We start from the raw sequence: 12,910 nt of genomic DNA, 5'->3' as shown, positions 1-12,910 counted from the left end.
ATGCATTAGTTCTTACATTATGATGCTATTATTTCATTCTGTCCTTAAGCATGTGAAATAAAATAATTTAGTAGTGTTTCTATATACCAGAGTGAACTCTTGGTTATAAGGTAATTAGGTAGAAGCAGAATAGGTTGGGCTTCCCTGGTGGCTCAGATGGTAAAGAGTCCATCTGCGGTGCAGGAGACCCAGGTTCTATCCCTTTTGGGAAGATCCCCTCGAGAAAATGGCAACCCACTCCAGTATTCTTGACTGGAGAATTCCATGGACAGAGGACCCTGGCAGGCTACAGTCCATGGGGTCACAGAGTCAGACACGACTGAATAGGTTACTGAGTGAAAATAGGGTACACAGAATAGTTTACTGAGTGAAATAAAGCACTAAGTTAAAACAGACACACATACACACACACACACACACACACACGCTACTGAAATAATATAAATCTGTTCAGTATATTCACTAGTGTGAACAAGTGAATAATTCTGTCTGCCATTTCTAATCTGCACACCCAGTAAAATCCTTCCAGGGAAATAACCACAAAGAACATGGCAAAAAGTGAAAGAAAAAATGGATTTCAGAAATACATATATACCTGAATTCAAATACCACCTCAATGAGTGTTTGGAAACCATAGCCCTTAATGTTCTACTTTCTCATCTGGAAAAAAAAAAAAATGACTTAAAATACTCGGTGTAAGTAATTGTGAAAGCTCTAATGAGGTGCTAATGCAAAACTCCTGGGTAATACGTCAGTCCCTTTTTCTCTTCTAGATGATAAATATTCTCTATATAAAAATAAGAACTTCAGAAATTAGAGGATGTTTAAGAGACTTATTTTAGTAAGCCATTTTTCAAAATGACTGTACCTAAAATATTGTGCATAAAAGGCTGAAAAATATCTTTTATTTGAAAGTTCTCCAGCCAAGGATTTCTCCCACTTCAGTGGTGAGTAGCCATCACAAAGCTCCTGGTACTTAACAGAATTATCTCAGGCTGAAATTCTCTCATCTGTCCACAATTGATCTGGAGAAAAGATCATTCCTTTTTCAGAAGCACTTTGCATACTCAGACAATATTATTTGAACACTTCTAAAATATCTACAATTCTGGCTCAAAAATACTACTTAAAAAGTCAGAGAATAACAGTTTCACAAAAACGTCATAGTGACAACCAACAACACAAAACAAAACTGACACCCTTCTTGATTTCAGAGACTAAAATACCAGAGTTCAAAATTAAAGAAGGAAATGGGCAAAGGTATTTTTTAGAAGTTATCTGTGGTCATGGCTCTTCAAGCCAATATAACTAGATGAAAAATTTTAAAAAGTCACTGACATTTTAGATATTTTGGGGTTTTGTCTGATAGGAACATAATACAATATATACCAGGTTTTGAATCAAACAGGTCTGGGTTTGACTGATGGCTCCTCTGTTTATTTCATATTTAGAAATTTGTTCAATATTGCCTACTTTTGAGTGTTATTCTAAGAATTAAGTTGGATTATGTATCTCTGGGCTTCCCAAGTGGGGCAGTAGTAAAGAATCTGCCTGTCAAAGCAAGATGCATGGGTTCGATCCCTGGGTCAGGAAATCCCCTGGAGAAGGAATTGGCAACCCATTCCAGTATTCTTGCCTGGGAAATCCCATGGATAGAGGAGTCTGGTCAAGTATCTTTCCTTAATATACAAAAACATTTAAAGAGTAGACAAAGTCTTGGAAGAAAACAAGACTATTAAAATATGTCTATATTATTAGATTTGGATAATTCCAAAGAATATAAAACATTTTATATCTCATTTTTCTGGCAGGATATTCCAAAAAACACTGCAATGTCACTTCTTTGAAATTGAGGACCAATGAAGTGATACTTGGAGAAGGCAATGGCACCCCACTCGAGTACTCTTGCCTGGAGAATCCCATGGACGGAGAAGTCTGGTAGGCTGCAGTCCATGGGGTCTCGAAGAGTTGGACACAATTGAGTGACTTCACTTTGACTTTTCACTTTCATGCACTGGAGAAGGAAATGGCAACCCACTCCAGTATTCTTACCTGGAGAATCCCAGGGACAGAGGAGCCTGTTGGGCTGCCGTCTATGGGAGTCGGACACGACTGACGCAACTTAGCAGCAGCAGCAGCAGCAGAAGTGATATTTACTATATCAACATTTTCAATTTACAAGCAATAGATTCTGTCTTGTAAATTCAACAGATACTCATGAAAAAACTATTGAAATTTAACATAAAGAAAAAATTAAATTTGACCTTAAATATAATTGCACATTTGATCAGAATACAGTGACAAAAGATGAAAAAAGATAGGAGCCAAGTCAGATAAGTACCTTTGGTATAAGTGTATACCAATAGCTATGTATTTATTTTAATAAAATATACCATTAAAGAAGAAAGTGACAACTCATTCCAGTATTCTTGCCTGGAAAATCCAATGGACAGAGGAGCCTATCAGGCTACAGTTGATGGGGTCTCAAAGAACTGGACATGACTGAAGTGATTTAACATCCACATATAAATAAATGTGTTTATTTTTGCATGTGAGATTCTGGACAGTGGAGTTTGAGACAAACTCTAAATCACATAACTGATATGAGGCGCTATAGCTCTGAAGGGAATTATTATAAATAAGACAAAAGTGCAAACTGAGTTTTCATTTACACAGAAATGCTATCCATGGTTTATTCTGGAGCAAAAAGATATAGCATTTAGGAGAAAAAAGGCAAGATTGATGTTGTTTCAGTTGGCAAACAGGATAGTCATTATAACCCTGCATGGTACCATATATTAAATACTTAAAACAGCATTATCTTAGAGTGCGTTGCCGAGTAAAAAGGTGAAATTTTGAACTGAGTTTAATTTTATTTAAATATAGTTCACAAATTTTGATAGGACAGATAGTGGTTAGTGTTTTCAATACAAACATGCCATAGACATGGTGAGATGCCAGCTTTATATTTCTACGTAATTATCTCAATGGATTATGTATACCATATATTTTTTGAAGTGACAGGGTTAGAATTGAAGCCTGTGGATTGAAGAGTCAATATATCAAAATATATAAGCTTGAATATTAACCCATTTTCATCAAAGTGACGGATGGTTTCTAGGCCAATTTGTTTCATCGGTGATGTTACCAGTGTAATTCCAGCACAGCTGTACTGCATGAGGATAACTCTTATAACTGCTTTGTGTATTTTTCTGAAAAAAATAAAATAAATCATTAAAGAGTTTTCAAATTGCTATCACTTTAAAAAACATATTTGTTGGTAGAGTGCTGATATTTTCAATTGAATATGAACTGAATTTCATAATATGTTAGTTTTTTGCCAAGTAAAGGTACAGTATATCTACTCTGCTAATAAAGCATTGTAGCCAAATGATGAGAAAGTTTTACCTTTTGCATATATTTATATAATGATGCTGATGGAATCCTAGGAAGAAAATCTGGAAATTGTACATCCTATTCTGTACTCTCAGTTGATTTTTTATTTATTTTTAAATTAGTAAGTATTAAATATTTTAAATGATAAAAATATTGAGTTGATAAAAATTTCATCAGCATGATTAAGCAATATATATATATTTTGCCATATTTGCTCAACAGACTTTTTCTGGTTAACAATATTATTTACTCAAAGAGGAGTGTGAATAGGTCCCAAGTTGATTGATTACATATTGTAAAGTATAAAACACTGAAAAGTATAAATGGAATCATTATAAGCATGGATTTATATATGTACATTATATCCATATCTGTTTAACTACCTGCTTGGAATCTGTATGAACACACACATATCATACATATATACACATATGCATGTGTTATGGGCTTCCCTGATGGCTCAGATCGTAAAAAATCTGCCTACAATGCAGGAGACCTGGGTTTGACCCCTGGGTCAGGAAGATTCCCTGGAGAAGGGAATGGCTAATCATTCCAGTATTCTTGCCCAGAGAATCCCATGGATAGAGGAGCCTAACAGGTTGGAGACCATGGGATTGAAACAAGGTGGACAGGACTAAGCTGCTAACCTTTTCACTTTCACTATCACACATGCTCCTTGGAAGGAAAGCTATGACAAACCTAGACAGCATATTAGAAAGCAGAGACATTGTTTTGCCAACAAAAGTCCATCTATGGTTTTTTCCATAGTCATGTATGGATGTGAGAGTTGGACCATAAAGAAAGCTGAGCACTGAGGAACTGATGCCTTTGAACTGTGGTGTTGGAGAAGGCTCCTGAGAGTCCCATGGACTGCAAGGAGCTAACCAGTCAATCCTACAGGAAATCAGCCATGAATATTCATTGGAAGGACTGATGCTGAAGCTGAAACTCCATACTTTGGCCACCGGATGGGAAGAACTGACTCCTTGGAAAAGACCCTGATGCTGGGAAAGATTAAAGGTGGGAGGAGAAGGGGACAACAGAGGATGAGATGATTGGATGGTATCACCAACTTGATGGATATGAGTTTGAGCAAGCTCCGGGAGCTGGTGATGGACAGGAAAGCCTGGCATGCTGCAGTCCATGGGGTTGCAAAGAGTGGGACACGACTGAGCTGAACTGACTGATCAGTTCAGTTCAGTCACTCAGTCGTGTCCAACCCTTTGTGACCCCATGAACCTCAGCACACCAGGCCTGCCTGTCTATCACCAATTCCCGGACTACACTCAAACCCATGTCCATTGAGTCAGTGATACCATCCAACCATGTCATCCTCTGTCGTCCCCTTCTCCTCCTGCCCTCAATCTTTCCCAGCATCAGGGTCTTTTCCAATGAGTCAGCTTTTCGCATCAGGTGGCCAAAGTATTGGAGTTTCAGCTTCAACATCAGTGCTTCCAATGAACACCCAGGACTGATCTCCCTTAGGATGGACTGGTTGTATCTCCTTGCAGTCCAAGGGAATCTCAAGAGTCTTCTCCAACACCACAGTACAAATGAATCAATTCTTCTGTGCTCAGCTTTCTTTATAGTCCAACTCTCACATCCGTACATGACCATTGGAAAAACCACAGCCTCGTCTAGACAGACTTTTGTTGGCAAAGTAACGTCTCTGCTTTTCAATATGCTGTCTAGGTTGGTCATAACTTTTCTTCCGAGGAGTAGGCGTTTTTAATTTCGTGGCTGCAATCAACATCTACAGTGATTTTGGAGCCCAAAAAGAATAAAGTCAGCCACTGTTTCCACTGTTTCCCCATCTATTTGCCATGAAGTGATGGGACCAGATGCCATGATCTTAGTTTTCTGAATGTTGAGCTTTAAGCCAACTTTTTCACTCTCCTCTGACATTCATCAAGAGGCTCTTTAGTTCTTCTTCACTTTCTGCCATAAGGGTGGTGTCATCTGCATATCTGAGGTTATTAATATTTCTCCTAGCAATCTTGATTCCAGCATGTGCTTCCTCCAGCCCAGCATTTTTCATGATGTACTCTGCATAGAAGGTAAATAAACAGGATGACAATATACAGCCTTGATGTACTCCTTTTCCTATTTGGAACCAGTCTGTTGTTCCATGTCCAGTTCTAACTGTTGCTTCCTGACCTGCATACAGGTTTCTCAAGAGGCAGGTCAGGAGGTCTGGTATTCCCATCTCTTTCAGAATTGTCCACAGTTTATTGTGATCCATGCAAAGTCTTTGGCATAGTCAATAAAGCAGAAATAGATGTTTTTTCTGGAACTCTCTTGCTCTTTTGATGATCCAGCAGATGTTGGCAATTTGATCTCTGGTTCTTCTGCCTTTTCTAAAACCAGCTTGAACATCTGGAAGTTCATGGTTCACATATAGCTGAAGCCTGGCTTGGAGAATTTTGAGCATTACTTTACTAGTGTGTGAGATGAGTGCAATTGTGAGGTAGTTTGAGCATTCTTTGGCATTGCCTTTCTTTGGGATTGGAATGAAAACTGACTTTTTCCAGTCCTGTGGCCACTGCTGCGTTCTCAAATTTTCTGGCATATAGAGTGCAGCAGTTCCACAGCATCATCTTTCAGGATTTGAAACAGTTCAACTGGAATTCCATCACCTCCACTAGTTTTGTTCATAGTGATGCTTCCTAAGGCCCACTTGACTTCACATTCCAGGATGTCTGGCTCTAGGGGAGTGATCACACCGTCGTGATTATCTAGGTCATGAAGATCTTTTTTGTACAGTTCTTCTGTGTATTCTTGCCACTTCTTCTTAATATTTTCTGCTTCTGTTAGGTCCATACCATTTCTGTCCTTTATCGAGCCCATCTTTGCATAAAATGTTCCCTTGGTATCTCTAATTTTCTTGAAGAGATCTCTAGTATTTCCCATTCTGTTGTTTTCCTCTATTTCTTTGCATTGATCACTGAGGAAGGCTTTCTTATCTCTTCTTGCTATTCTTTGGAACTCTGCATTCAAATGGGTATATCTTTCCTTTTCTCCTTTGCTTTTCACTTCTCTTCTTTTCACAGCTATTTGTAAGGCCTCCTCAGACAGTCATTTTGCTTTTTTGCATTTCTTTTTCTTGGGGATGGTCTTGATTCCTGTCTCCTGTACAATGTCACGAACCTCCATCCATAGTTCATCAGGCACTCTGTATATCAGATCTAGTCCCTTAAATCGATTTCTCACTTCCACTGTATAGTCATATGGGATTTGATTTAGGTCATACTTGAATGTTTTAGCCATTTTCTCCACTTCAATTTCAGTCTGAATTTGGCAATAAGATGTTCATGATCTGAGCCACAGTCAGCTCCCGGTCTTGTTTTTGCTGATTGTATAGAGCTTCTCCATCTTTGGCTGCAAAGAATATAATCAATCTGATTTCAGTGTTGACCATCTGGTGATGTCCATGTGTAGAGTCTTCTCTTGTGTTGGTGGAGGACAGTGTTTGCTATGTCCAGAATGCATTCTCTTGGCAGAACTCTATTAGCCTATGCCCTGCTTCATTCTGTACTCCAAGGCCAAATTTGCCTGTTACTCCAGGTGTTTCTTGACTTCCTACTTTTGGATTCCAGTTCCTTATAATGAAAAGGACATCTTTTTGGGGTGTTAGTTCTAGAAGGTCTTGTAGGTCTTCATAGAACTGTTCAACTTCATCTTCTTCAGCATTACTTGTCGGGGCATAGACTTGGATCACCGTGATATTGAATGGTGTGCATTGGAAATGAACAGAGATCATTCTGTCGTTTTTGAGATTGTATCCAAGTACTGCATTTCAGATTCTTTTGTTGAGTATCGTGGCTACTCCATTTCGTCTAAAGGATTTTTGCCCACTGTAGTAGATACAATGGTCATCTGAGTTAAATTCACCCATTCCAGTCCATTTCAGTTTGCTGATTCCTAGAATGTCGACATTCACTCTTGTCATCTCGTGTTTGACTACTTCCAATTTGCCTTGATTCATGGACCTAACATTCCAGGATCCTGTGCAATATTGCTCTTTACAGCATTGGACCTTGCTTCTATCACCAGTCCCATCCACAACTGGGTGTTGTTTTTGCTTTGACTGCATCCCTTCATTTTTTTCTGGAGTTATTTCTCCACTGATCTCCAGCAGCAAATTGGGCACCTACCGACCTGGGGAGTTCATCTTTCTGTGTCCTATCTTTTTGCCTTTTCATACCATTCATGGGGTTCTCAAGGCAAGAATACTGAAGTGGTTTGCCATTCCCTTTTCCGGTGGAGTACATTCTGTCAGACCTTTCCACCATGACCCATCCATCTTAGGTGGCCCCACACGGCATTGCTTAGTTTCACTGAGTTAAACAAGGCTGTGGTCCATGTGATCAGATTGGCTAGTTTTCTGTGATTGTAGTTTCAGTCTGACTGCCCTCTGATGCCCTCTCTCAGTGCCTACCTTCTTACTTGGTTTTCTCTTACCTTGGATGAACTGACTGATCACACATGTATTATACCCATCTCTAGTTGTCTGTCTAGATATCTACCTGTACTTGCATATATATAGAAAAAAGGAACATATTCTTTGCCCTATTTGACTACACTTTTATTTTGAAGTGTTACTTACTTAGGAGTTAAAAAACAGCAGTTGATGTCCCACGCTCCCCATTTTATCTGTCATGGATTTTTTATTCTAGTCTTTATCAGAACCCTATTACTCTTCTCCTTGTACCATCAGTCTAGCATTTAGTGATATGGACCTACTGTTTCTCACCCCTAGTACTGACCTGGTAATTTCCCTGGACTTCACCCTGTCTATGTCGATGAAAATAGTCCCTTTATCCATTGCTCTTCAAATGACCTAAATTGAGGATGTCATTTGTTTTATGCCAGGTTGCTCATTGATCCAGGGAACAATTAGAGGGTTTTGATCAAAAGAGTGACATAATCTGACATAAAAAAGGATTAATGTGCAGTTGTACTGAGAATAGATAAAGAGGGTATCGAGGTGACAGGGGTTGAATTAAATTACTTAAAATGCTGATACTATAATCTAGGTAAAAGACAGTGGTGTAACTTCATTTTAACTTTGGAGGTCATGAGATATAGTCATATTTAAGGATATTCATTGGAGGGTCTTACAAATGAATCATTAAAATATGGATGTGAGATGTAAGAAAAAGAATGCAATCAGTGAGACACCAGAATGTTTGGTCTGAAAATGTGGAGGCTTGCAATTTCAAGTAGTTCAGATGGATAAAATTATAGGAACTCTGTGAGGGTATAAAATATGGGGCTAAATTTACAACACAGTAAGTTTGCGATGACTAATATATTCAAGAAAAGATTGGGTGTAGCGCATTGAAAGTTTGAATGGACAGTTGCTGAAACATGAGCAAAAGTACAATTGGTAGAAGTTGTGGTATTTGTACTTAAAAGATGGTTTCTCCCATTTTAAAAAGAGGTATAAGCTTGTAGCATAGCCATAGTTATCTGATTATTAAATTGAGTAAATTGCATATTTGATTAAGTACTCAAACAATACTCTCACTTTTAGAAAACTTATTGCAAATGTTTATGATGAATTTACTTTTATGTTTTTATTGTTAGTAATAAGAATCAGACATTTCTTTCTCTGAGATTTTAGAAATATATGTGTTAACTGCTCTATTTAGCTTGGCATGGATTCCATGCAAGAGGCAGCACTAGGAGGAATTGGCAAGATGGAACAGGAAGTCAGAGAACTGATTAGCCATTGTAGGGTTAACAGTGAGTTCGGATGGATATGATTATGAATGGACAAAATAAGATCCTAAAGAATGCTCAAACTACCATACAATTGCACTCATCTCACATGCTAGAAAGTAATGCTCAAAATTCTCCAAGCCAGGCTTCAGCAATACATGAACCGTGAACTTCCAGATGTTCAAGCTGCTTTTAGAAAAGGCAGAGGAACCAGAGATCAAATTGCCAACATCTGCTGGATCATCAAAAGAGCAAGAGAGTTCCAGAAAAACATCTGTTTCTGCTTTATTGACTATGCCAAAGCATTTGACTGTGTGGATCACAATAAACTGTGGACAATTCTGAAAGAGATGGGAATACCAGACCTCCTGACCTGCCTCTGGAGAAACCTATATACAGGTCAGGAAGCAACAGTTAGAACTGGACAGGGGACAACAGACTGGTTCCAAATGGGCAAAGGAGTATGTCAAGGCTGTATATTGTCACCCTGCTTATTTACCTTCTATGCAGAGTACATCATGAGAAACGCTGGGTGGAGGAAGCACAAGCTGGAATCAAGATTGCCAGGAGAAATATCAATAACTTCAGATATGCAGATGACACCACCCTTATGGAAGAAAGTGAAGAAGAACTAAAGAGCCTCTTGATGATAGTGAAAGTGGAGAGTGAAAAAGTTGGCTTAAAGCTCAACATTCAGAAAACTAAGATCATGGCATCTGGTCCCATCACTTCATGGCAAATAGATGGGGAAACAGTGGAAACAGTGGCTGATTTTATTCTTTTTGGGCTCCAAAATCACTGCAGATGATGACTGCAATCATGAAATTCAAAGATGCCTACTCCTTGGAAGGAAAGTTATGACCAACCTAGACAACATATTGAAAAGCAGAGATGTTATTTTGCCAACAAAAGTTCATCTAGTCAAGGCCATGGTTTTTCCAATGGTCATGTATGGATGTGAGAGTTGGACTATAAAGAAAACTGAGCACAGAAGAATTGATTCCTTTGTACTGTGATGTTAGAGAAGACTCTTGAGAGTCCCTTGGACTGCAAGGAGATACAACCAGTCCATCCTAAAGGAGATCAGTCCTGGGTGTTCATTGGAAGGACTGCTGTTGAAGCTGAAACTCCAATGCTTTGACCACCTGATTCGAAGAGCTGACTCATTGGAAAAGACCCTGATGCTGGGAAAGATTGACCACAGGAGGAGAAGGGGATGACAGATGATGACATGGTTGGATGGCATCACCGACTCTATGGTCATGAGTTTGGGTGCACTCTGGGAATTGGTGATAGACAGGCAGGCCTGGCGTTCTGTGGTTCATGGGATCGTAAATAGTCAGACACAACTGAGCGACTCAACCGAACTGAACTTAAGATGAAACGATTCTGTATATTGACTGTAGTAAAGTTTCTTCATGTCCACACACATCATGCTGCTGCTGCTAAGTCACTTCAGTTGTGTCCGACTCTGTACGATCCCATATTCAGCAGCCCACCAGGCTTCCCTGTCCCTGGGATTCTCCAGGCAAGAACACTGAAGTGGGTTGCCATTTCCTTCTCCAATGCATGAAAGTGAAAAGTGAAAGTGAAGTCGCTCAGTCCTGTCTGACTCTGAGCAACCCCATGGACTGCAGCCTACCAGGCTCCTCCATCCATGGGATTTTCCAGGCAAGAGTACTGGAGTAGGGTGCCATCGCCTTCACACACATCATAAAATTATGTAAAACTAAACACACAAAGAAATGAGTGCTTATAAAGTTTGTGAGAAGTTAATAAGACCAATGGATTATTTGAGTGTCCATTTCCTGATTATAATGCCATTTTAAGTTATATATAATGTTACCAGGTTCTTCCCTGGTGGCTTAGTGGTAAAAATCTGAATCTGCCTGCCAATCCAGGAGATATGGGTTTGATCCCTGGGTTGAAAAGATCCCCTGGAGAAGGAAATGGCAACCCACTCCAATATTCTTGCCTGGGAAATCCCATGGACAGAGGAACCTGTCAGACTTCAATCTATGGGATCGCAAAAGAGTCAGACATGACTCAGCAACTAAACAACAACAACAAAAATGTTTCCATAGGGAAAACTAAGTAAAATATCTTTTTATGTTTTTATAACAGTTGCATATAAATCTATAATCATCTCAGAACAAAAAGGTATAATAAAATAAGTTGAAATAAACAAAGCAATAGATTGAGATGGACCTCTTGTTAATAATATTTGATGGATAAGAGTAACACTTAATTGTTTCTATTCAACACTCCAGATGCTCTCAGACCTGGAAATCAGACAAATTTCTCTGACTCATAATATGAGACTAGCAGAGTCCTATTTGCCTGTCTATCCTGAAATGACACAGAAACTCTATTTTGGAATTAATAGTCTTTTTTAGTAAAATTTTACAAATTTGAGTTTCTAAATGTTTTTGCTCTGTTTTAACCTTATATTTATTTTAGCTTTGATGGTATACATAATTCTGAGATGGCACCTAAGACTCCTGCCCCAGATGAATACACATCTTCCCTTAGATATCCAATAAAACACTAACCTAGGTGCTGCTGTGAAGAGCACAAACAAGTGAACATTATTAAGGTTACAAATAAGTGAACATTAAGAAATGAAGATTGTCTTTTGTGGTCCTAGGTTAACTAGGCAACCTCTTTAAAGAGAATGAGCATTTCCTGACAAAAGAGATTTGTGATATGGGGCATTCTACTTTAAGAAAAGTCTGCTTTGCTGAGTTTGAAGATGGAAGGTACATGGAACACATTGTCTTTATGAGCTTATAGTGACATCTGACCAAGAGAATGAGCCCTCAGTCCTACAACCACAAGGAACCAAATTTTCCTAAAAGACTTTAAACAACTGCTGAGATCACAGCTCCAGCCAACAACCTGAATGATCTTAGGAAACAACCCCGAGGAGAGAACTCAGTGATGCTTTGCCTGGACTTCAGTTGGATAGAGTTGTAAGACAGTAGATGGATGTTATTGTAAGCCACTAATTTATAGTAATTTGATATGCAGTAATAGAAAAGTAATACAGTCTTACTTGTACCTAACCTGTTTGAATTCGCATTGCATTAGCTTAAAGAGAAGGAATTTCCTGGTAACCATGTGAAAGACAGGGTGCTGTTCACCTGAGAGGCAATTGGGACCTGATACAAGCACTGAGAGGGCCCATGTTTAGTCCAGAACTACCCTCTACCTTTTGTTGTTGGCTTCACTGTCTCAGTAAATTTCTTCCACATAGTGTATGTCCTTAGTCACTGGGTCATGTCCAACTCTTTGCATCCCCATGGACTGTATACCCTGCTAGGCTCCTCTCTCCATGGGGATTTCCCAGGCAAGAATACTGGGGTGGGTTCCTATGCCCTTCTCCAGGGGATCTACTCAACCCAAGTGATAGAATCCAGGTCTCCAAGCATTGCAGGTGGATTCTTTACCATCTGAGCTACCACATAGAAGGTAGCACAATGACTGATATGTTTGACAGCATTCACAGTTTCAACACATGTGAAATTATTGTGTCAAAGATTTATAAGTACACGGCCCCATCAGAATTCTGAGTTGTCTGCTAATACTCACACCCAGGGATGCACATACATCTTCCCCTAGGTATTCAACAAAACAGTAATCTATTTGGCACACATCCACTAGTCAAATGTGGCTTTAGGGAAGATGACTGGTTGACAACAACCTTGAGAACTACATAACGTTTAGCTTACAAGCAAGATCCTGGGCCAAACAATCTGTTTCTAGAAGTACAGGAAAATGCCAAGCAGAG

This window comes from Bos indicus x Bos taurus, chromosome 24 (genome assembly GCF_003369695.1).
Source record: "Bos indicus x Bos taurus breed Angus x Brahman F1 hybrid chromosome 24, Bos_hybrid_MaternalHap_v2.0, whole genome shotgun sequence".
Classification (NCBI taxonomy): domain Eukaryota; kingdom Metazoa; phylum Chordata; class Mammalia; order Artiodactyla; family Bovidae; genus Bos; species Bos indicus x Bos taurus.
Note: the sequence above shows the minus strand (reverse complement) of the source record.